This window comes from Colius striatus, chromosome 5, assembly GCF_028858725.1.
Source record: "Colius striatus isolate bColStr4 chromosome 5, bColStr4.1.hap1, whole genome shotgun sequence".
Classification (NCBI taxonomy): Eukaryota; Metazoa; Chordata; class Aves; order Coliiformes; family Coliidae; genus Colius; species Colius striatus.
The window spans coordinates 11,677,413-11,702,005 of record NC_084763.1 but is presented as its reverse complement, the minus strand read 5'-3'; the positions used below and the strand labels follow the sequence as shown (position 1 = coordinate 11,702,005).

Below are 24,593 nucleotides of genomic sequence, written 5' to 3'. Positions count from 1 at the left end.
GGCCTGGATTGCATTATCTTATCACCACTGTCAAAACAGCACCACCAGATTACAACACTGTGCTGCTTATGCATCTATGGTTAAAGTTGTGTCAGCATTTCCATTACTCTCCCTGTTTTTCAAATATTTATAACTTGGCTGTAACATTTGCTGAAACTTGGTGAACCAGAAGCCGGATTCTATAACTCTTTACTCAAGAAAATTGGCCATTTTATTTCAGTGTGAGTGTTTCCATTGGTTAGGTCCTGCCAGATTACAATCCAATGTCCAAGTTTATGAACCTGCTTGGTGTATTTTCTTAATGAAATTATTATTTGATCCCTTTAAAAATATTCTTTAAGAAAAAAAAAACCCTAAAACACTGTGAAATAAGACTTGATTTTGTGATGTGATTAGGTCTCTAACTTGATAATCTCATTTTCAGTACTTCGAAGAAGAATGAAAATTAGCAGCAAAGCTACTGCAATGTAAAAACTAGCCGTGGGGCATATGCACTAAATTTTGTTCCACTAATTACATTTTCTTGTGGATTTTCATCTGGGATCTTAGCACACCTCCTAAACAGGGTAAAGTTGGGAGGGCTCCAAATGAGCCATTCTCGTCCATCAGGAATACAAACGTGCTCACAGAAGCTATCTTATTATGTATGCTCCATACACGCTCTTCATTCAAAAATATTTTAACAGATGTCATGCTGGATAAGTATAATGGCTCATCTGAGCCTTAGAAATGCCTTACTCACGGTAGAAACAAATTTGGGCAACATTTTTCAAATTGAGTTAAGTCCTTAATACACACCCACAGGCTTACTTAGACTTATAGATACAATATCTTTTTCTTTCGTCCTCCTTAGCTAGTTGAACACATGATCTGTTATCGAACATTTTCCTGTTCTGATGATGCTCTCTTGCTTCACTGCTGAAATACTCCTAACTCTGCATTTGACTTTTGGATACGGTTACTGTAGATCACTGGTCGAGGAACAAATTGAAGCCCCTTGAGCATGGCTCCAGCAGTCCATGGGTTATTTGCAGAGAAGCAAGGGAGGTGCATGTTGTACCACAGCATCCTCTCAATCCTTTCTTTTCAAAAACTGACCACAGACAGGGTTGCAGAGGGTAGAAACACATTCCTTCACTTTGTTAACCTAAGCCAAAATAATCACAACAGGAAATGCGTTTAAAATAGATACAGAATATAAAATCTAGTTGATGAACAACATAAGACTGCAAAGTTCAGGATTCATTCTGGAGACTTAAACTTCTACTTCCATTGTCCCTGGTGCAGAAGTGTTGCAATAAGCTGTATTCAGCTCAATACAGTAAAGATTGCATTAAACAACGTAGCTCTTGTTAGCAGACTAGCTAAATAACACAACCATGAGACACTGGTGATGTTTCTTTATGCTTCTGGGGTAAGACCTCTCTGCACAGAGTGAGTGTGTGGAACTACCCTCAGGTCTTGGAGAGGTTGCCAGGCTTTGCAAGGCTTCATAAGAATTTAAATGTTTTCTTTTAGTTTATACAACTTTGTTTAGCACTGAAGAACCAGGCTCTGACAGCTGCACAGATACAAGTACACCATTTATAGAGAGTGGGTCTATTGTGGACAGCATAAAAATCACTTGCACAGAAGTTACTTTCTTCCCTATAAGTTTCCTTCCATGTCATACAATAACACTGAGACAAATCACAGCACTAAGCTACAGGCTGTCTGGTTTATAAAACAGTAGGTTTCTTTAAAGTCCTTCTGACTTTTGCAAAATTTGAGATCTTAAACACTGGGTTATACAACAGTGCGTGCACCTGACTTACCAACTTGTAGGATAGTACAATCGTTGTGTTGTGTCATGTACTGGAGACAGATTATCACAGAATCCCAGAATGGTTGGGATTAGAAGGGACTTCTAGAGATCATCCAGTCCAATCCCCTGCTAAAGCAGGTTCACCTTGATCAGGTTACCCATATAAGGTGTTATTATCCCAGCAGGTTGCAAGCAGGGATGCTGTGCTTTCTCAGAGGAGCTCGCATCACAGCTGAGGCCTCTAAGTACAATCCTTACCTGCCATGCCAGGACCCCTCAGCAGAAGTCCTGGCAGCCCAGCTGCTCTGAAATACCAGCAGGGTAAAAGGGAGAAGTGTTCACTCTTTTTAGTAGGAGTTGATGTCTCTAAGACAGCCTTGCTAGAGACAGCTTGCCAAAATACTCAGCCAGTATTATCAAATAAGGCAAAGCCAATGCTAAGACTCTGTCAGTTGTTTGAGCATCCCATACACTCTAAACATCAGGGGTAGGGTCTGCCCTTTGGAGAGCAAAGGCATGGCAGCACAGTCTACCTACCGCACTGGTTGCATGCTGAGCATGGGCACTGAAGTAATTTCGTATCAGAAATTCAGGCTGACCTGCTACAGGGGATACAGCTCAGGGAGCAAAAAAAAGTGATTTAGTCACTGCAAAAAATAGTGATAACATTTATCTCTCATATCTAGGTAAAATGGGTGCTGTCTTAACTTTCATTAATTTCCTTTTGAAGAACAGGGTTCTAAAGGGGGGAACAAGAATACACATCCTTTATTATTTACAATAAAGTGGGCGCAAGACTATAAAAATAAGGGCATAATAATAATCTAAGACTCAGAGTCGTAATCTATGACTCTGACGAGCTGTAAAAATCACCACAGATCAAATCACACCATCCCTTCTTAAGCATAGAGGCTTTGATAGGTGTTAATCACCTAATCTCAAAGATACCATATAACCCTGAGAAAAATCCTGCAGATATTGGGGGACAAAAGCATTCCTATAGTGATCCCCATATTTTTCTCCAGGACTCTTCAATGTGGTTGCACTCTCATAACATATATTTACTCAAAGTCTGACGCCTGACACACCTCTTCTAAGAAAGAATTTGTCTCAGGCTACAGCTGCTTTCCTTGGCTTCCCTTTCCTGCTCAGCTTCCCCCTTTTCTGTACTGTTTTCTTTCCTCTTTTGTGAGGATTCTTGGTTGAAATTCCTCAAACAGTGACTTCAAGATTGTTTAAATTATGTGGAGCTTATTGCTTATGTTTTTAAAGGCAAGGTGGCTCTTAAAAAAAAAGCCTCAAATGAAGTATATAAGACAAATTTGAAACCCTGTATTTTCTGAGAATAACTCTATACTTGGAATAAAATAAATATTTTGCATTAAAATGAGAACAATGGAGGAAGTCGGAGCAGATGGTGACAGACCTGCCACTAACATGAGGGTTTAAAATGTATCAGAGCATCCTCCAGGCTGGAGGCACCACACACTTCACCTTTTCATGCTGGAGCAGAAAGAGTTTTGCTGTTACAGGCAGCTCATCTTCCAAGAGTACTTTCCTCCTCCACAAAGATAAATATTTTCAGACACTGTATCATATTCACACTCTTCTCCTGTACTTACTAAAGACATAAATATCCTACTATTTCAAAACTATAATATAATGCAATAAGATTCAGCATAATAACATCCATCAGAAAGGACAACTTAAAAGAAAAGCATTGCATTTTCTGTATGGAACGATGTATAATGACCATTGCCCAGAAATGGATCAATCTGGCTCCAGTGGAGCAGCTGCATAAGCATTCAAAACAAGCAATAACTACAAGCTCTGGTGAGGTACTTTGCTTCCCAATGTCATCTCATTTTATCCTCCCTGAGCAAGGCTGGCAGTCATGCTGAAAAACATCCAAAGACAGCTTTGTCTCTCTGACCCCATTCCCAAAATTCTGAATTTTACTAATAATTCTCAACTGGCTAGCGATTTTCAGTTGTTACACATTGCTCTGAGCCCAATTACAACACCTATAATCTTTATTTTTTGTGAGTTTACAGCATTTGGGAGATAAAAACCCTTTCTGGGAGAAAATGACACATAGAATTTGTACTTTAAAATAAAGGTTTTTTGGTTTAAAATGCTTTCGCCATCTAAATTTTATACGATTGATAGGAATAATGCAGGTAATGAAAAGTGTCACTGTCGTCGTTCTCCTAATATACTTCTAAATCATTTCAATGGAACAGAAAATAATCAAGACTGAGTTTTTGTATTAAGAGGCCAGATATCACTGAATTGCAGTCCACAAAGAATCAAATAGAGTTTTCCACTGTGTTTCTATCCTGCCCTTTCACAGGCAACTTGATTCCAAAACAATATTTGAATTTAAATAACCCTCAGCTTCTTTAATATGTGACAGTTTGCAGTTATGCTTGAAAGTTGCCAAAGGTCACAATAAGAGTACCATATACCAAGACAAAAGCCAAAGCTGTGCTTTGTCAGCTTATGTACCTCCTGTACCATGAGGTTTTGTTTTCTGAACCCCCAGACTTTTTCCAGAGCAGATCTGGAATCATTCACATAATTTCAGCCTAAATACAACAGCTTCCTCTTCACAGGTCCACAAGTGTACAAACCAGAGGCTAAATACCCTTTCCTAGCTCCCCCAGGAAATTCACAGGTCCTAGGTCTGTTTTCCTGAACTCTTTTGATAGCTTTTAGTGACTTTGCAACACAAAACTACAGGGCATTCCTACTGTAACATCAGTGACTATCAAGGAACTATCACTCACATTTAACAAATAACAAGAAATGCTAATGATGTGGTTATAGCAGCTGACAGCATTAATTGCATGGCTTTTTTTCTGCTCAATTTGCCTAGGAGGAAAATTTTCAAGAGCTAACAGAGGCCAAGAAGAGTAAATTCACATCTCAAACACAACCCACAGTCAGGAGTTTTGAAATGAACTCCTCAGACAGACCTGTACAATCTTTTCCTTGCCATGTGCTACCATGGAGGCAAATACCTGCGAATACATTGGCAGTAACAGCCATCATCTTTCCAACAAACATTGTTTTAAGCAGCCCAAATCCATAAGCAATTTTGTGTCAAACTCCCATACTCTATGGCCCAGACAATGGCATTAAACACAGATGCACCAAAGTAACCACTCCAGCAAGGATTTTCCATAGACATCCCTCATCCATCAGGATGGCATCAAGGCTCCTAGGTGGATGTTGGAGTTTCTCAGACCCTATCATCACCATAGTAAGTACACTTCAAGAGTGCAAAAGACTTCAGCCTCACCATTTTCTCCCTAGGCTCAAAAGTTTTTGTAACTGCTTTGTATCCAACTTCCCCTAGGTCCAATTCTTTGGCATTCCATACCATTTATACAGACACATAACTGTATCAGCTTGTCCCATTGGGTAACCCTCTACTTTCACCCAAAAGCTCATCACTCTGTCAAACTGTTAGGACCCATTACCACAAAGACCCAAGACGGTCTGTGTGGAACACATTGCCTTGCTGCCTTCCTGGACATTGGTCTGAATTACTTTCTCCCCAATTAATCAAAAATAAAAATGACAACAACCTCCATTAGAACTAGGAAGATTAATAAAGTATTAATTTTTAGCCATCAGTCAAACAGTTCATGGTGCTCCATGAAGTCTTTCCAGTCATTTACTAACTATGGTTTAAATCCATCCAAGCGCTTCACACAGCTGTTTCATGTGTAAACAGTACATAATTATTACCAGACTAAGATAATCAGTGTTACAGAACAGGCAAAAAGCCCAACAACTATTTTTTCTCTCATAGAGATTCTCAAAAAACACTTATTTTTCCCCAAAATGGTCAACTCCAGGGGTGGCAGACTTCTTCACAAATTTACATCTGGTTGGCTAAATGATGCTCTCTGATGTTGACACAGTTCAGCTGAATAGAGTAGAGCTCCAATGGATCACTCAAAAAGATGAATACTGTGAAGGCTTGGCTGTCCTCCAGCTCGACCGGTAGTTTCTAGATCTGGATCTGATACATGTTAGATTAGGCAGGCACGCTTCAACATCTCATACTGTTCAATTTTAAGCCTACCTATTTCTGTTTAATTTCAGTACCTAACAACATGTACAGGTATGGGGCTCAATTGAGAGCTAAATAAACCCATCCCTTCATGTATATTTTTATGCTTAAACATCATGTCTTCTACAAAGAACATGAAGGTGCAATGATGTATATTTCTGCACCTCAGCCATGTGTTTACACATCTGCTACGTGATGTGCTGGCATTCCTTTTCATGCACCTATGTGGTAATCCATCTAGGGGAAATGATATATTGGCTGGACTAGGGAGAACACAAGAAAAACATTCTTTTCAGCAGGATGAGCTCCTTGCCTTTGTTCACCATATGGGTTCAGAGCAGAGGGCAGACCAGGGTCAAGGTGGAGTGAGGAAGTTTAACCAGCAGCACTACCAAAGGTGTTAATAGCTAATTCTGCAGAAAGGATTCATCTTTGGGCACCTACTGATGTGAATGGTTTAAACACATAGAGGGACTTACACTGACAGTATATTGGACTGGTCATTTTTATGATCCTGATCACAAAATCCAGCCCTGTGAGATTGTGCTCTAGATGACAGAACTGGAAATGTCTTCAAGTAGCAAATGAGACTGAAGACCTTGCTTTCAAATTTTTGACCAGGCACATTGTAATATAGTTGAAATACTTCTGTATGATACTCCATCTGCTTTGGATGCTCACATGTTCACTCCAGAGACTAGGAAAGCCTGACAATGTACATTTTATTCAAAAAGTCCTCATGAAACATTGTTTGCCTCCAAATAGCACTACAGTATAGTGCAAAGGAGTTGTTTGCCTTCTCACAAACAGGGCAGCATGGGTTTTAGCAATAGCAAGCAGAGCTGGTATATCCAGACACATAAAGGCATAGATTACTCAGTCTGGCAGCATGAAACATTGAGCTTGTAAATGAACCTGGCAGCAGGCCAGGAGATAAGATCCAGAGTAGCTTTTTGTATTCTAATACACGTGTCTGAATCAATGCTCAGATGAAAAGACTCCCGATGGGTCTGCAGTCTTCCCTGACACTGTGTTTGTTGACATGTTTCTCAGCTCCGTGTTGGCCAATACATACACTGCTCTCAGGTGGGTTCCTAGGGAGCTTGTCCTGCTTCTGACTGCTCAATAGTTTCTAGACTTTTCAAGCTCTCCTCTGCTGATTTAAGAAAAAAAAACAAACAGCAACAGACGAACAAACAAATCCATCACAAAAAAACCAAGAGGATCTAGATGATTTAACACATCTGGTCAAAACTGCGGTTTTGATCCTGCATTAGATGCAATTTCTCTAAGGGAACTTGTGCTCTCTAAGAGAACTTACTTTTGCAGAGCACAACATAAACCTAACATTTAAATACAAGGGACATTCATTGACTTCTATAGGTTGGATTCAGCATGTCAGCCTCAAGCCATCTTCTAAAAAAGACCAGGACTACATGCAAACAGTACTGTTTGCCATGGTCTCAGCAAGTGCTGAACTTCTCCTTTTGTGCCTTGCAGGAGGAATTAGGCATTCCATGCACTTACAACTTAAACAATTCTTTAGACATGCTCTTATCATTTCTGGAATCTGGCAATTCTCTCATAATGAATTTATCATGTACTTAAAAGTGCCTTGGTTTTCAGATCTGAAGCAGACAATTCAACTGAGACAGAGAAACCACCACTGTTTAAAATCAGCCTAACATGTACAATATCACATACTTCCCCATCACTGTTAGTCACAGTGAGAATTACTCAGTAAAGGAACTCATGTGACTGGCATTACAAAACAGTGTACAGATCCCATTGCCACCCTGTTGTATGTGTGACGCTGTTGTGTGCCATTCTGTTTGGAAATTCTGTTAGTTCTTTTCCATGCTGAGCTGGTGGGAATTGGTGACAATCCATGGTTACCTTTTTCCCCTCTATGTCTTCTCCAAGTCTCCCTCAACTATAGATCATAGAATCATTTCAGCTAAAAGAAATCTTTAAGATCATTGATCCCAGCCTTTGTCCCAGCCCTATCAACCACTAGACCATTTCTCTAAGTGCAACATCCATCCATCTCTTAAACACCTCCGGAGATGGTGACTCCAGCACCTCCCTGGGCAGCAGTTCCAATGCCTGGCAACCCTCTCAGGAAAGAAATTCCTCCTCAGATCCAGCCTCAACCTCCCCTGGTGCAACTTGAGGTGATTTCCTCTTGTTCTATTGCTTGCTGCTAGGGAGAACAGACCAACTCCCACCTCGCTACAACTTCCTTTCAGGTAGTTTAGAGAGTGATAAGGTCTCCCCTGAGCCTTCTTTTTTCCAAGCTAAACAGCCCCAGATCCCTCAGCCGTTCCTCATATGAGATGTGCTCCAAATCCTTTACCAGCTTGGTAGCCTGCCTCTGGATCCTCTCCAGCATCTCAATGTCCTTCCTGTAGAGAGGGGCCCAGAACTAGACACAGCATTCAAGGTGCAGCCTCATCAAAGCCGAGTACAACGGAATGATCACCTCCCTGCTCCTGCTGACAACACTGTTTCCGATACAGGCAAGGATACCTTTGGCCTTCTTGGCCCCCAGGACACACTGCTGGCTCATGTTCAGCTGCTGTCAACCAACACTCCCAGGTCACTCTCTGCCTCGCAGCTTTCCAGCCACTCCTCTCCAAGCCTGTAGTGCTGCTGGGGGTTGTTGTGGCCCAAGGGCAGGACCCGGCACTGGCCTTATTGAAACTCATGGCATTGGTCTTAGCCCAGACATCCAGCCTATCTAGATCTCTCTGTAAAGCTTCCCTACCCTCAAGCAGATCAACACTTCCACCCAGCTTGGTGTCATCTGCAGACTTACTCAGGGTGCACTCTATCTTCTCATCCAGGTCATTAATAAAGATGTTAAACAGCAGTGGCCCCAGTACTGAGCCCTGGGGAACACCACTCGTGTCTGGCCACCAACTGCATTTCACGCTATTGACAATGACTCTTTGGACCCGACCATCCAACCAGTTTTTCACCCAGGAAAGTGTCTGCCCATCCAAGCCAAGAGTAGCATATTTCTCTAAGAGAATGCTGTGGGCAACTGTCAAAGGCCTTACCAATGTCAATGTAGACAACATCCACAGCCTTTCTTTCATCCAACAAGCAGGTCATCCTGTCATAAGAAGGAGATCAGGTTTGTTAAACAGGACCTGCCCTTCATAAACCTATGCTGACTAGGCCTGATGACCTGGTTGTCCTGCATATGCTGCATAATAGAATTTAGGATGATCTGCTCCATCAAGCTTCCTGAGGTTAAACTGACAGGCCTGTAATTTTCTGGATCATCCTTCTATTCTTTCTTACATATGGGTGTTACATTGGCTGATTTCCAATCAGATGAGATCTCCCCAGTCAGCCAGGATTGCTGATAAATGATAGACAGTGGCTTGGCGAGCACCCCTGACAGTTTACTCTAGGATGTACCCCATCCAGTCCCATTGATTTATGCACATCAATGTGGACCAGCAAGTCACTGACTATCTTGTCCTGAATTGTAGGGGGGACATTTTACTCTTTGCCCCGGTATCTTGGCTTGGAGGACTGACTTTTCCCCATGGAAATGCTCCATTTACTAAGGACTAAGGCAAAGAAGGCATTAAGCACCTCAGCCTTATCCTGGTCTTTTAGATTCAGAAGGAAATTTGGCATTAACAGGGGATGGTCTTTCATTTACTGTTAATGAAGCAGGTGAGTTTATTGTTTGTGAAGCTTTCAGGGAAAATTAATCATGGAAATCCAGGTAATCAACCATGTCTTGGATATCAAAATCCTTTCTCTTGGATAGTAATAGCCTAGCTCTAACTGTGCTTAAGGAAATAACAAGACTCAAAAGCTTCTTTCTCTTTGGCTATTCAAGATCTGTGGAAATTACCCATAGATCTCTGCTGGCCCTCAGATTAAGAATCATTTATTTATCTTATTCCCAAGAGAAGCCAAGTAAAGCTTGATCAGGAAAAAATCAGCATGTATGGCAGCACTATTTTCTCTCTTTACTGGGTTTCTGCCATCTGTAATCGACAAAGAAAAAACCCTCAAACTCACAAAAAGAAAAAAAAAAAAGAGTTTATAAAAATTTTGGAAGTCTAGAAGCTCTGCAGTAAGTCACAATGAAGATCAGTTCACATCCAGCCTGCTGTCTAGGGGCTTAGATCTATCAACCTGAAAAACCAGAAAAGTTCAACTCTCCTGTATCTATTTGTTTAGAGTAGTGAAAAAAAAGAGACGAAATAAGATGTCCCCCACTAGTTTAATTGATAACAAACTTCGGCACAGGGAGCATACTGACTAAGATCTTGCCCAGGATTGACTTGTCCAAGATAATGCATCAAATCCATGTCAGACTTGTAACTGACCTTTTTTCTGGAGCTGCTTTGTGCCTAAAGCTGAGCTCAAATGAATGCAAAAAACTCCTCACAAAACAATGCTAAATGTTATTGGCAGCTGGAAAAGTAGAAAACTGACTCATGGGAGCAAAAAGTTGCCCATGAAATAAATGCAAGCATTCTTCCTAAGAAGCCTAAAGAAAACTGCCACAGAAACTGAAAACATTGCACACAAATTGATAAGAAATAGCAAACCAGACATTTTTAGGTTTTTCCAAACAGGTGGTAATGGATGTTGTCTCCCAAAAGAGCCAAATGTAGCCTGTAGTAGGATACAGCAACCTTTGCTGAGTTTCTGAATCCTTCTTTTTTTGGCCCTGTTTTTCTCAGATGTGAGATGCCTCTCTTCTTGAGTTATAGAACATTGACTGGATCCAAGCTCATTCCATTCCCTTCTCTCTCTTATCCTATGAATTGCATGCAGCACTCTGAGCAATGGACAAAATCATTCTGTAGTCATCCAAGGTACATGTCGAGAGGCTGCATTTAAATATGCGCTGTTTGCAACAAAGGAATAAAGCTATGAAAGATTATTAGAAAATTAAATGCAGCTATAAATTAATTTCTGTAACCAGTCCCCATTAATATTTAATATATTTATATTAAGGATAAATCTCAATTCCCTAAACATTCTGCATTTAATAATGTGGAAACAGTTTACCTCCTTCCTGTGGCTGAGACTGGATTTGTAATAACTAGTAATGTTAAATGTGTTTTAAAAAATCAATAATAAATAAATACATAAACACATCCCTCCAGAATGCTCCTGATGTTATTTTGAAAATTAAAAAAAAACAACTACAGAATGCCATGGGACTTCATAACCATTTCATTACTACCATCCTAATTGTATGTGGTAGAACTGCATAATCAGTTTATTGAAATTGAAATCTTTGGAACTGATTCTCCCTACAGACATTAACAATAAGCATCCTGTGCAATAACACAGTACTTAATGTAATATAAACACTATATGCACCAAGATTTAAACATCCCTTGGCTTTGCCTGCTGGAATTGGACATTTTTAACACTCTTGTGTTCTGCCACTGCATTGAATCAAATATCTAATTTACAGACTGCAAAACACAATATTCCCATATTACAATAAATAAAGGAAGATACACTCAGAAAGCACACACACACAATCAGTATGAGGATAAGTGAGACTACATTTAATAAAGTGAAAATAAAGCAGATTCTTCTAGGAAATCTGAATGGATTTTGACGTACAATATGAAAGAGATTGCTTCTGCTACCCTGCAAATAACTAGGCTGATACTACACAGTTCAGATCCAAATTACTTCTACTTAGTGAGGGGACTTTACTCTTGTGGGTAGCTCCATTCATGCAAGCAGAAGTATTCTTACTTGAGTAGATACCCAGACACCAACATAACAACGCTCTAAAGAAAGGTTCATATTTCAGTTTGCAGGATTTAACACGGTAGCAAATCACGATAAGACCAAGAAACATTCACCTGCGCATTCTCAACTCAACGTTAAGTCAGCATGAACTCAAACTCTCAAAGCCTGTTGTACCTTTATCTGCTTTCATTTTCAAGAGTAAATTTAAAAAAATAAAGCAGAGATTTTAAAAACATGCTATTATTTCTATTGCAAAGGTTTTTGTCCTTTTAAAGGTCAGGAAAAGGGTTTGGGGTAGGGGGGGAAGGTCGGGGAAATCCAATGAGGTTCAATAACTTTTTTTTCAGGTGCTTCAAACTGCAGTTAGAAAAGTCTTTACCAAGCAAGAGTTCAATACTTTGGTTAAAGAAGACTAGTTGGTTTCACTAATAATTCTAGTGATTAAAAAAACCTAGAAATAAAATTTCCTAAAACAAATTTTATCATCATAAATGGAAGAGAGAGAGCTGTTTCTTTTCTATAGCTTTTCATGTGTCAGCAATGGCTTGTGGTCCTCTTAAAACTGTCAGTCACCTCATCTTCATCAAGTTCTATAAGATACTGAAAAGGTAATTAAGATTAGATTTTAATTAGATTAAGATGAGGCTCTTAGATCTTGGGACTGTTCAGTTCTCTTGGGGCCTTCTCTTAAGTTTAACACGATGCATAATAATAGGTGGTCACAGTCAGTGTGGGCAACCACAACCACAGTCGGCAGCAAATTACAAGCTTTGCTTCTGAACAGGAGACTCCAGAGTTGAGCATAGCATTTTGCAACACGATTTTATACTTTTTAGGAACACAACAAATAGTTTTGCAAAGTTGTTCAAGACACCAAACAGAGCATTTGGAGCCAGCTCTGTGCTTGAGTGAAGCCTCACAACAGACTTGCTCCTACAACGGGGCTGGATATCACATCATGGGCAAAGGAGATGGCTGGTGTGTGTGCTAAGAGCTGCAATGCGAAAATAAATTGAAGATAAGTTTAAACACAGAGGGTCCACTTCAATATTGCTCAGTACTTGCTGATGCCCACACAAACCATGACATATAGCACTGTCATTTCAAGAGGAATAGGAAGAAACATTCTTCCACAGACTTGACAAGAGTGTAAATGACTGCAGAGGGCATGAGACAGCACAATGTCCTGCCCATAGTGTGCTACTTCGATTGGTTAAACCTGAGTCTGGCAAAGCACTTGAAACACATGAGCCTCCTAATGACAGAAAGGCTTGGCAAGGCCATCAGAAAAAACTCCCATTGATTTGAAAGGTGACTGTTGGACAAGGACCATTTGGCTATATGTGAAATACTTGTTTATGACAGAAAAACATCCTTAAAACTTTAACTTATTAAAAATAATACAATAGAAACAGAAAGAGAAAAGAAAAATGCAGTCAATTGGATTTAATTACACTTCCTCCTCAATGAGTCCATCCTCAGTTAAAACATCAAACAGTGGGGAAGCATCGTCCATTTGTACCAACTAAAAGCCCACTGAAAACAATCTAAGGACGAAGCAAACCCAAATGGATGTAGCAATCAAAATATCACAACATTAATGCAAGCTTAATGCAAAAGGGATACAATTTGTTTTGTTGCTCATGCTGGCTTTTCTGAACATGGCACAAATCATTGAAAGTAGGCTGGGTGCTTTTAACAAGTTTTATTTTATTCAATAAAAGCTTTATTTATTCAAAAAGTTTTGGAAATAACAAGTTTGTCATAATACATGTGTGTATAAATATCTCCCTCCCGCCTTCCCTTTCTCTGTTTTGAGCAAAACCATCCTCAGATTCTCTCATACATAGAAATGCAACCAGGCTGACTCCTACAAAGTAGAGACACCATTTCCCTCCTTCCTCCCATAGTGTTAGTTTATGCTTCAGTATCATTTGGAAAGACAATGAATTACGATAGAAATATTCTTCCAAAAGTCAGTCCCTTCCAGTGTCTCATCTTTAAGTAAAATTTTGCAGCTGCAGATTGTAGTAGTTACATGTACCTGGCTAGAAAAGTGAGCTAAAGTACCCGCACACTACATCAATAGTTTCCTTTTAAACAGCTAATTACTTTGTGTAAATCATTGACCTCAGGAACCTGAAGCATTTATAGGGTCAAAGCAAATTCTAGAAACTAATTGAAGGGAGAGTTGCAGTTTTATGACTTGAATATTTTTCTGCTATCTGAGAAATAAGGAAAAGGCCTGAGCTGTAACTAATTCTCCCCTTTTCTGGTATAGCCAGCATTTTCCACCCAAACTCTTAAAATCTAATGCAAAAAAAAGGCTCTGTGGCTGGACTAGGAAGAGAAAAGACTCCAAATTGCACCACAAATCAATGCATCTTCAATATAAGTGTTCTGGATGGATGAGATGCAGAGAAAGAGTATATAGGATCAGGAGGATCATGTCTATCACTAGCATAAAGAGGTGAAATGCACATGGGTTAATCTTGCCGTGGTATAGAAAGCCTGTAAAGAAATGAAATTCCTATCAAAGAGCAGTGCAATCTCAAATGAACTTTTGTCATTGAGAAATTAGCATTTAGTATTACACATAGTTGTCGGAAGAACATCTGCACTGTATTTCTGCACATAAGCAATACACTGTGCCAGTGAACATGGACTCAGTGGGCTGGGAGAAGGGGCCAGCAGAGAGACAGCTAGCCCAGGGGCATGATAGATTGGGTATTCAGCTGCAGACTGGAAGTACACAAACATAAGCATGAAAAGGAAGGTCTTTGAGCTATTTGCTATGAAACCAACAGGCAATTGGCCCAGACTGTGAGATAACTCAGGACTACCAGCTTTTCATGGAGGCAGCCACAGGGGTAAGCTGCCCCTTGAAGGAGTATCTGATCCCCTGATGGGATCAAATCAGATCGGTACCTGATACGGAAAGGCAAAAGTGCTTCTCCTCTTCGTCTCTTCTTGTCTCAGGAGCACACTGAGGCAGGTGAAAATACTTCCTGACTCACCACAAATTCAGTAAAGAGAACTCCCAAGGGAAGATTGAACTAGATTGGGCTTGGAGCTTGGCAGCAGAACTGCTAAATGGAAACAACAGCATGCTTTAAATAAAAGCGATGGTGTGTTAAAAATGCCTTTGCAAAGCCTGTTTACCTGTCTGGTTTCTTCATATTTCTTTCATTACCCCAAAAAGTAGATTTGAAGGTAGAAGGCAAATCTGATACTTCCAGACTATAAAAGTTCATAAAACGTGCAAGATTTCAATGGCTATTTCTTTCAACTGCAATATGGTAACTTTCTAGCAGTGTTTGGCTGAGCCATATGCTAGCACAGACCTTGGGTCTTTAGTGGTGGATTTGTGCCTAAAATGGTATCTAAGAGGGAAAGCGGGTTGTCAGAGTACTCATAAGACCCTAAGCCGAGTTAGTGAGAATATATAAGCAAACAGGTCCTTCCCATTACTCCCATGCTTGAACTTGTTTCCAGTAAGGTCAGTGAGAGAAGCTCCAACAGATGTCAAGAGTAACTCCATATACCAAACCCCGTGTCTTATCAACTCTGAAGTCCTACTATAGTTCAGAAGCACTTTCTTGACACAAATGTGGTCAGGAAATGACATGGAAAACCATGTGCTTTTAAAGTTATAAAGCAAAGGTGGCTAATGACAATGTTTTCCCCAAGAAGACAGTGTTCTGGGGTTTAACTCCAGCTGGCAACTCAGCACCATGCAGCTGCTCACTCGCTTCTCTTGCCCCAGTGCAATGGGGAGGAGAATTGGGAAAAAATCGTAAATCTTGTGGGTTGAGATAAGAAGAGTTTAATAATTGAAATAACAAAAGACAGAGAAACAAAGAAAACCAACTAATGCTCATTGCAATTACCACCCCTTGACCGAGGCTCAAGCAGTGATCTGCCCTCCCCCACTGACAATACCCCCCAGTTTATACACTGGTCATGATGTTCTGTGCCATGTTCTAGCCATGCCTTTGGCTAATTTGGGCCTGCTGTCCTGGCTATACTTCCTCACAGCTTCTTGTGCTCCTCCTCACTAGTAAAGGACAGGAAATTAAAAAAATCCTTGAGTTAGGATAAGCACTACTTCAGCACCAACTAAAATATCAGTGTGTTATCAACATTATTCTCACACTAAATCCAAAATGCAGCCCTGTATCAGCTACTAGGAAAAAAATTAACTGTCCCAGTCAAAAGCAGGGCACAATGATCTAAATTTCTTTAACGGTATGGTACGCTCTGTATTTTCTTTATACCAGCTCAGTTCTCCTTTCTATCCTTCTTAGTCAACATGCCCAAATTGTCAGGGAGAGTGGCAGCACTTCGACAGGAAAGGCCACTAAAGCTGCTTACTACTATCTATTGTCATGATGTGCCACTACGTGACTTGTTTTTCTTACTCTCTCCTACAAAAAAACCCAGGGGAGGAGGAAGGAAACTCAGACCAGGACTTGATACTTGGGAAATGTCCATTTTCCTAAGGAATTGATTCCTTTAATTATTATTTCCATTACTGTCTTTAATAAGATAAATCACCAAAGGATACTCTGACATCCCTGAGGTACGCAGACACACAGTAAGCTCTGGAGAAGAAGGCACATTACTTGCCAGAGCAAGAGAGGATGCAATGCTGCCTCTACCAGGAGAAGGCATAAGGCCTCTGAGGGTACTGGAGGAAGCCACCTGCAAACAGTGGCATCTAGCTCTGATCTTCAGAGCAGACACTGGTTCTAAAAACATAGGCACTTTCTCTTGCAACATGCTTCTATAGTGTCTGACACGACACTCAGCTTGAGCCTCTGGCTGCCACGATACAAATACTAACAAAGCCAGAAAAAGAAATGCAACAGTGTGAAAGGGACACTCATGGATCAGGATGAAAAGCAGCAGCTTTTCTGCACATACAACATTTTAAAATTGCTGAAATTGTCCAGTAGATACTTGACATCAGACCCCTAAGACAGGCAGGTATGAAGTATCTCTCAGGTCACAATAACAGGTAGGGGAAGCGAGAAAAGAAAGTCAGGAGTGTTTTTGTCCAGCTTATGACTTGGGATTTCTTGACTACTGGTCCCCATGCTCCAATCACTAATCCTTGCATTCAATAGCTAAGGAAGCTCCATGCATGTAACAGTAATCTTGATGCTGGAAGAAAAACAGATCAATACAGTGTTCATAAGCTGATGTATGACTAAAGTATTGATGCAATTTTTCTCATGTGTATCAATGTCTTGCTATTTCTATTTTGTGTGCTTTTCTGTGTATGCAAACTACATGCTGTGTTTCTAGCTATTGTAAACTCTGCTCTTTTCCATCCTGTAAGAACAAATAAAATAGAGAAAAGGCTTCAACAACACTCCTGCTCAACAGTTTCATGGTTACTTCAGCATCGTAGGGTTCAGTCCTGCTTGGTGATAAGGACTACTATAAAGCCTACATCTCAGACATGGGATTAATTTGACCTGCAGAGCCAGGGAGAAAATTTCTGATTTTATGCTATTTAATCTTTATTGGAAAATGACAAAGCAGAAAAAAACAACTAACTGAATTTCACCAAAACTCCATTTTCAGAAGAGGAAGGGTACCCTCAATGTATAGCAGAACACTCCTTTCTAACACCCAGAATGACATTTCAGACTGAAAGCAGAACCAAGAGTGAAAGAAATGGACTGGGCTTCCTAAGAAGAGCCAGTGCCTCAGTGGTTCCTGCCCTTGACTGAGTCTGGGAGCACTAAGATCTGATTCAGGACACAAACTCGAGTCTCATTTCCCAAGTTTATACCTCACAATACCATAACCTTGTGTTCTCCAAGATGCATGTTCCTCTCTGTCTTCCTTCATTGAAACAGCTCCATTTTTTTTCCACACAGGAAGAAAGCTGGGCACAAACCTCTGGTGTTTTATCAAAGCGGGACTCCTGTGTCTAGGTCGGCCCCACACTGGTGGATACAGAACTGTGCTACCTGTGCTTCAGCATCAAAAACACAGTGTCAGTGTACAACTCACACACCACAGAGCTCTAGAAACTCAGGCCCATCTACCAGTAACAGTGGAAAGAAGCTGCTTGTAATAGTCCTGGTGTCACATGAGGTTCATATGTGGAAGAGACGTGAGGACCGGGATCACTTTCCCATACTGCTTCTACTTAAAAAAGCTCACCCAAGTCTACCAGAGATAAGCATTTGTTGTGAGAGTTAACTGATGTTCATTGTACTCAGAACTGCAAGAATTTGAGAAGTGTCTGAGTTTTCAACACTGATAATACTGTCAAAAAGACCACATGCTAGTATTTAACAAACTAGCAGTCTCACACTAAGCATCAAAATAAACAAATCTGAATGGGTATATATGTATTTTTAAGAAATATAAAATTTACATGATGAAATTTCTTTCAACACCAGTTACCCATCCATGTGAAATATTTGTTCCAATGAAGAGACATATTCTACTCCTTCAGCAGCAGGAAACCAAATTTTTTGTCTGCTGCCTCCCAAGCAATGCAGAGATGACTGTGCAGAGTACCTGCAGGGACGATTGATGTTGTGGGATGCTGGAGACTCTCCTCGGTTGGTCTAGTGCATCATCCTTAAAACCAGACATAAATGCCTTCCTGGGTCACAGCCAGGGCACACTGTGTTTTGCGGGACTGGGAACATCTTTCTGGAAGAATAGCATACTGTGTTTACTCATTTGGTTAAATCTTGCAACTTTAGCAACAGTTCGTATGTCAGCAACATTAATAATCTGATGCTGAAGCTACTGGTTGCCTTCCCCTCCAGAGGAGTTTCAATCAAAAGGGAAGAATAGCACTAATATTAATCACTAGGCAGACTGGCTCCAGGCATACATCAAAGCAGGACGTGAAATCTCTCTTTAATGCCACATGGGCAGACGTAGCTGCTGACGCTCCTACATGACGTGTCACATATGTCCCATCATACAATGCACAACATACCCTCTGAGAACAGACACATCTTTCTCCATTGTTCTTTCATTGGATTTATTATATTCGTCATGATGCCTATTTTGTTCACTTTCCTGATCAGCTTTCCAAAGGTTACAAATAATCTGTAAAACAACATGCAGTCCTTCTTGGCTGTTTAGAAAATATTGCAATACAAATAATATAGAACTATAAAAACGAGGTGGTTTCTTTATCCATGTGATATTGCAAGGCATGACATACACCTATACACTCAGATCTTGCTGTGTCACATATGAACATTTCATTAACACATCTCGCATGGATTTTTTTTAACGTTTAATCTCGTGATTAGTTGACTGATTCAATGGGTAATTATTTGGTACCAGTCTCTCTGCCACAGAAATATTATCTCCTTTGTCAATCTCCAAAAACCATGAAACCTCTATCCAAAGTTCAATTAGCCCTGCATATAGGAACAGGGAATCTGCTCTAATGTTAGGTTTAAGGTGGAAGTCTTTTGCAGCACCCTCACAGAAAAAATTAAGAATGTTTCCCTAAAAGGAAGAGTCACAGCTTCCTGAAGCAACACATTTTCTAAGCTAGAAAGTCTCCACTTGAAACATTTCACTATCATTACAATTTTATGTAGAAAAAAAGAGATTATAAGATAATTTTTATTTCAAAAGATTTTATGGATCCCTCTGAGCCTAGTTCAGTTCAGCTCAATCCAAACACACATGAGAATCAAAAAAGTAACTGCAGTAAAACCAACTCAGAGTAGCTAGCAACTTTGACTCTGCTGGCACATTTGCATGTGCTTTCTTTTACCCCGGAACTGACACAGTGGCTAGAGATACTCTGGGGCAGTAAGGGGGTGGCATCCCCCATTAAACATTGTTCCCAGCTCATATGATTCAAGTGTCAGGAAATCCTCTCTTCCTTGCCCACTCCGCTCCTGCACTGCCATGAACCAGAGTGGGGTTCCTGCTCCTTTTGGTGGAATTATATCAATAACCTTATGGACACACAGAAATATTTATGAAACCAAGAACCCACGGTGTTCACTGCAGAGAAATGTGGCGTACAGATAATTAAAAGTTCACCCATCCTACTGGCCCATCTGTATTTCACAATGTCAATAGACTTAAAGATGCATTGGAAGAGGAACAATAAGAGTGAGAAATATAGCTGAGGCCATTAAGCACAAAATTTCTAAAATAGTCTTGGCAGATCGTCATGGCTTTATCTTATACGCTCTGTCATGCCAAGTTTCTCAGGCTTTCACTTGAAGGATTAAGACTTTCTCCTGAGACGTGTCAGGCCAGGCTCCCGTGAATTTCAATTGCAATGCTAGGCACTGCATGGGACTTGGGATAATTTATTATGAAGCTGGCTTCACAGATCTTTGATAATTTATTACAGATCTCTCAACTCTGCTTAAAGAGCTGTCCTTGATCAGCCAATTGTCTAAGTTAAGGGAAAAAAGTCCTCAAATCCTAGGCTGCATAAGTAAGCTGTAATAAGAACTAAACACTTCATGGACACAAGGAGATAAAGATAGCACAGAAACCTCACTCAGCTGGCTGCACTGTTTAAAATGTCTCCAGTGACCACAATACATCCATCACTGCAAGTCTATTGAGGATATTTAGTTTTAATTCTCAAAGTGACATTAATGTGAAGGTTACATGTAGTTATGTAACTAGCTCCTCATTTAAAATTAAGTACCGTTATTTTAGTGAATAGAAACAAATTCAGGGCAGAGTTTGCTGTTGCTCTTGCATCCTAAGAAGTCTAGAAAAATGTTAATTGACACAAATTTTGAATTGTCAGACAAAACTTCTACTGACTGATGATAAATTCCAAAGGGAAACTCTGCAAACACAGGCTTGCAGCACTAAAGACTAGATTTAGGGGTTTTGTCAAAAATCTCAGGTGCTTTGGAACACAGAAGTTAAAAGGTAACTGAAGTCCTTAACCTGTGGGTTCTTTTAACCCATTTTCTTTCCAATGAGTGATGAAATAAGATTAGCATTTCTGATTTTTTTCTAATAATACAGCATGAAAACGATACTGAGACATACCTATGTACTCACTTCAAATTGAGTTGTCTTTTAATTTCTTCTGGTGAGAAAATGTCATTGCAAATAAGGCCTCTTGCTGAAAAAAATGCAACCCTGTCTTATAAAAAGGCCTTAAATTCCGTACTGCAAGTGAAAGCAGACCCTCTAAAACTATGGCCACTATTCAGATGTGGATCCAGTCTAAAACATCTGAAATTCATTTCACGTCATTTACTCTTGCTTCAATAGATTCTGCAGGTGCTATGAGCATCCAAACCACCCAAGCACAATTGCTGAAGACCTTTTATGAAAGTTACTCCAACCACTGCATGGAAAAATGAGCAAAATAAAGCCTTTGTGTGCACACTCTCTGTGTGTTGCCATCGTACTGCAGTGCAACGTTTGGTATTAACACGCTATTTACATTCTTCATCAGAGCAGTTTGTGAAACCATCACCAAGCTGTAGGACTTTTAGATCACTTTAGGAGAAGAGAAGGGGAACAACTGAGAGGAGGGGTGAAGGCAGCATTTGTATGAAGGAAGGCCGTTGCTTCCTTCTTGGTGGGGTGATCTTTCCTGATAGAGTTCAAAGGCCTGGCCATAGCTATTTCTTTGAAGATGCGGGAGAGTTGTGTCCTATTCTTTTCCCAAGCTGTACAGGTTACCACTTCTGTTGTGCAATTACATCTCCCTCCTGACATCCCATCTGTCAGTAGGGTTCTTTAACCCCTGGAGTGAGCTTTTAGTGTTCACACTGAGACTTTAGACACATGAGTCTACTGGGAATTGTCATGATGGGCAATTAGCTTTCGACTTCAGCACAGAGTAACATCTTCCAAGCATTTCACATTTCCAGTTCAGATGTGCATACCATCGATGAACTGGTGTTTCATGACGAGGATATGGAGAAGTTGGATTAGCAACATCACTGTGTCCCACAGAGCTTCAGACAGTGAGAATGCAATTACTGTGCTCTGTTCCTACTGGGGGAATGTCTTTCTACTAATAATCTTGGAAAAACTCATATTCCACTCAGAACAAACCTGTCTGCTTCTGTAATGTTGCCAGAAGTGCAAGTAAGAAGCATAAGACTTTTCTGACTCTCTCCCCTCTGCTACTAGGTTACTGTGGAAAGTTTTTTCTCCCTCCCCACATCTTCACCTGGCTTGTGAATTAAAGGAAGGGGCCATGGAGGTGTGATAACTTGCCTCAGAGTCCCTAGGCTGCATACAGCACAGCAAATCTTGCCATTGCAGCCGCCACAGGCAACAACAATCCACCAGCAATATCTACACCAAACTTGGGTGGAAAGCTTTTATTATACAACTGTAACATCAGGAAAAAAAAAAAAGTAAATGAAAAACCTGCAAACACAGCTCCTCCTTGCTCTCCCCTAAAACTGAGGCATGTGGTAGCTTTTTGCTGCTGGCCCCTCAGGGCTGCCCAGGAGCAGCATGTGCCATGTTGGCAGGAACAGGAACACCATTGCCAGCCATGCCCATGCTCCGCAGCCAGTAGAGAAACAAAGAAGCAACACCCACTATCAAAGTGTCAAATATCTATAACCTCTAACACAACATAAAGATTACAGCAAACAAAATAGACGTCTAAGAGGCAAAGAGCTGTAGGAGCGGAGGAGGGAAGTGATTGTGAGCACGGAGCAGGTGCGAATGCCTTTCCTGACACTGCGAATGGCGCAGAAACGCAGGGCTGACATGTTGTGACTACGAGTTACCAGCAAGAAATGCTTTTACAAACCCGGGCTCCTTCTTCTTACGGTACTTTAGAAAACATTATCAGGTTTGCAATCAGCCTAAAAGCAAAGCGTGACTCGTAGGTCAGACTGGAGAACTAGGCAGCATTAAGAACAAGTCTCCCCTGCAAATACTCTGGAGCAATTTACTCAGATATTTCAGGCGCTCATTAGGTGTTTGTTTCCAGCATGCATGGCAATTATTCCAGCTAGCTGAAGATTTCATAATGTAAAATCTTTTGGATTCTGACACACCAACAAGAGGCCAACAGCTAAACCACAGATGCAAAGCTGGAGCTCAATAAAAAACGATTCCTGAAATGCAGACTATTTTCAAGTGATATTAGCAGAGAACCTCTTAATTGCTGTCTTTATTGGTATTTTTACCCTCTGAACCATAGCCACTATACAACAACAGGCTATACCCTGCACAAGACAGATATGTTATGTACCAGAGGTATGGGCTTAATCCTGCTTTCTTGACATATTCTATGTTTCAAAGTCAGTAATACCCTGTTTAGGTTTGCCTGCTGGCAAAAGTGCCTACAGCTGATCTGAATGATCATGGCCCTGTGGTGACTGGCCTTCCTCAGCTCCCAGCTCAAGGAAGCTTTCCTGTACTTGGAGTAACTTTTGTAAGTATTCCCGTGTGCACATGTGGGGAGAGACCCAACACTCTGAATTAAGACAGATTGCACAGAGTGGCTGTACACTTGCAGGTTTCTGACAACAAAGAGGTTAAAGTTCTGCAAGTGTTTTCTAGAGGGAGGAGTATTGTCAGCAAAAATCAAAAAAATTATGTTAGAAGCAGATGGAGCGAATAATTTCCCAACCTTTGCTACATAAACACAGTCTAAAGGCTTCGGGCGACTTTTACCCTGGACTCTGTTTTTGTCAGATCAATGACAAGTCACGTTAACAGCGGTGTTTAATTCTATCAATATGTGACCAATTGTGTTAGATTGTTTGGCCATTGATTTCACTTAGTGCTACAGTTGAGCTCTGAAAGGAACTGCTTTCCCCTGCATTACCACACACGGTGACAAATGCCCAGCGCTGACTTTCCGGCTGGCATGCACAGAAGCTCTTTTTTTTTTTTTTAAAGAAGAAAAAGCCAGCCTGCTTACATGCCGGGGGAATACAGCATGATAGTCATATTTGTGTTCTTCTTTATTCATTTTCTGAATCGCCAGGCCATCCCATGCAATTCTATTTAGGTTTGAAAGAGGATATTCACAGAAACAGCTGAGTAGACAATAAGAGAGACAATGATTTGGCCGCATGAAAATGATAAAGCAGAGCTGGGAAGCTGCACGGCGGAGGAAAACAAAACTGAAAAGGCTAATTTCTTTCATATTTACTGTGGGTGGACCACATCCTGAGGCATCTGCCTCAGTTTCTAGCACCATTTGCTAAGGCAAACTCACCTCGTGCACGGGAGTTTTCGTCAGCAGTGACTTTACAGTAGTAGTCTTTAGTGTCACAGAATCACAGAATGGTAGGGGTTGGAAGGGACCTTTAGAGATCAGCTAGTCCAACCCCCCTGCAGAAGCAGGGTCACCCTTGAAGACCTCCAAGGAAGGAGACTCCACAGCCCCTCTGGGCAGCCTGTGCCAGGGCTCCCTCAAACTCACAGTGAAATAGTTTTTTCTTATGTTTAAGTGGAACTTTTTGTGTTCCAGCTTCATCCCATCACCCCTTGTCCTGTTGCTCACTACAATAGAAAAAAGGGATGCCCCAGCCTCCTGACATCTACCATTTAGATATTTGTAAATGTTAATAAGATCTCCCCTCAGTCTCCTCCAGACTAAACAGCCTCAGTTCCAGCAGCCTTTCCTTGTATGAAAGATGTTCCAGTCCCCTGATCATCTTGGTGGCCCTGCGCTGGACTCTCTCCAGCAGTTATCTCTCCCTTCTTGAGCTGAGGAGACCAGAACTGGCCCATAGTTGCAATGGAAAACCTCTGCACCAAATTCCTAGTAGGGATTTATGCAGGGCTCGTACATCTGCCACAATACACACAGCTCTCAGCCTGAGACTTAAAGAAGAAATTCAAGGTTTGGCTACGCTTTGTCCCATATAAGGAAAAGGTTTTTTTCTAAAACACTTTAACTGAGTTCATTTACAAAAAACAGCAATCACTGAAAATCATGTAAACATCATATTATTCTTCCATACCATTATTCTT

The 24,593-nt window shown here is 40.7% G+C and overlaps 1 protein-coding gene across 3 annotated transcripts in view; it reads right to left on the bottom strand.

The window, feature by feature from the left end:
* Positions 1–24,593, bottom strand: part of POU6F2 (POU class 6 homeobox 2) — a 322,297-nt gene that overhangs the window by 201,926 nt on the left and 95,778 nt on the right. The window lies entirely within an intron of this gene.